Source organism: Eschscholzia californica, unplaced genomic scaffold (genome assembly GCF_041429995.1).
Source record: "Eschscholzia californica isolate CP2 unplaced genomic scaffold, dmEscCali1.0.p SCAF_2, whole genome shotgun sequence".
In the NCBI taxonomy this organism is placed as follows: domain Eukaryota; kingdom Viridiplantae; phylum Streptophyta; class Magnoliopsida; order Ranunculales; family Papaveraceae; genus Eschscholzia; species Eschscholzia californica.
In genome coordinates, this window is record NW_028238309.1 from 28318837 (window position 1) to 28320727 (window position 1891).

At 36.1% G+C, this 1891-nt stretch overlaps 1 long non-coding RNA gene across 1 annotated transcript; it reads right to left on the bottom strand.

Annotated features, from left to right (window-relative positions):
- Positions 1 to 1242: 1242 nt before the first annotated feature.
- Positions 1243 to 1673, bottom strand: LOC147557251 (uncharacterized). Its single transcript, XR_015233635.1, has 3 exons — positions 1618 to 1673; positions 1446 to 1533; positions 1243 to 1344 (listed from the first exon to the last, which is right to left on the bottom strand). It is a non-coding gene; the product is annotated as an uncharacterized LOC147557251 (long non-coding RNA).
- Between the last annotated feature and the right edge of the window lie 218 nt (positions 1674 to 1891).

A 1891-nucleotide genomic window follows, 5' to 3' on the forward strand; every position in this document is an offset into this window, starting at 1 on the left:
ATCAACTTACAAGAATATTCGATCATAACTGACGCTGTCATGCATCAAACCATGTTTTATGCTGATATAACGGAAGGTCATTTTTTGACATCAACAATTCAAGTTCTTTCTATTCATTTGTTAACAACTATTTAATCAATGTCTTCACTTTTTTTTATCCAAAACAAAAAAACAAATAGAGTTATTTCCTTTTTGGCCCCCTACTTTGTGACAAACTTTCTTTATGGACACCTGTTTTTCGTAAATTTAAATTTGACCCCCTTTTGTGAACATTATTAGTTAACTTTCATGGTTAATTTTTTTTGTTTCCATAATTTCCCTTCTTATAAAAATAATTTTTTAAATTCAAAATTGGTCCCTTTTAAATTTGGGTTGATTCCCAAAAAAATTCAATTTATTTACTACAAACTAGGGTGTCAAAATGAAATTTGTTTTAAAAAGATGAAAAACACCTCACCACTCCTCCATTTCATCACCTATCTCCTCTACTTCATGTTTCTCGCCACCTCATCATCTTCTTTGATGAAGGTCGTCGGCTGACCAAAATTTTCGGCGACCTTCAATTTTTTTTTCTCTCTCTTCTTTTTTCTTCTTCTCTTTCTCTCTTTTCTCCCACTCTCTAATCAATCTCTCTAACTAATCTCTCTCTAATTTCTCTCTCTCTCTCTAATTTCTCTCTCTCTCATCTCTCTCTATAGCTCCGACGAAGGGGAAGAGCCCCTTCGTCGAAAACCAGATCTTGATGGTTGTATTCTTATCGATATAAAAAAAAAAGGGGGAAATTGTAAATACTGATTTCAAGAGAAAATGATACGTTATAAGTCAATTAGATGGAGTAACGCATGGTGTAAATACGAGTGTCGATGTGGAAAACTATAGGGTTAATTCCGTTTTGGCCCCCGATTTGTGACCAACTCGCCGTTTTGGCCCCTATAAGTGTCCGGCAGTTCGTTTTGGCCCCAATTTCCTGTTTGGCCCCACCATATTTTTGTAAGCTTCTCCATTATACCCTTATGGCAATTCTGTAAATTAAATGTATTTTCTTTCTCTTTGTCCACCTCACTAAGCAATTGCCACGTCATATTCGTCCACATAAGGTCGCCGGAGAATGTCGCCGGAAAATGTCGCCGGCGACATCATTTCCGGCGACCACCATTTTTTTTTTTTTTTTTAACTTCTTCTTCTCCAACCATCTCCTTCTTCTCCAACCATCTCCTTCCTTCTTCTTCTCTCTCTCTCCTTCTTCTTCTCTCTCTCTCTTCCCCTCTTCTCTCTCTCTTCCCCTCTTCCGGTGCTCTGGCGTCTTAGTATATGAACAAATTCTTCTTTAGTCAAGTTCTTCATCTGAAAACGGATGAGGAAAGACAACACCGAATTTAAACCTAACTCAGAAGAAGCATAATCAAATATTCCAATATGATTTGAAACATTAACTCTACAAGTACCTGTTTCAGATCATCATCGTAATCACTGAGATTAAAATTTATATCAGCTTCAAGTCCTCTGAATTTGATAGCAGCTCGATCATAAGCTCTGCCATAACAAAAATCGAGTTGAATCAAAGTTAAAATTTAGCCCTAGAAAGTTGAAGAACTTTTCACTGTAAATCATTCTTACCTAGCAGCAGCATGAGCAGTGTCAAAACCACCTAAAAATCAACCAACCAACCAAATTAAGATATGAACCCCCAAAAACAAAAAAATAGGATAAACAGAAGAAAATGAAACCTAAGAAATTCAATCAGAAATTTGAATCAATCATTAGGGCACCAGAACCTCCTGTAACTTTATCAATCACAATCTCGTCTTCATCATAGGTCGAATCGAGCGACAAACGAACATTAAGATCTAACATCTCTAAAACTTACTTTCTCTCTCTAAAAAGAAGTATT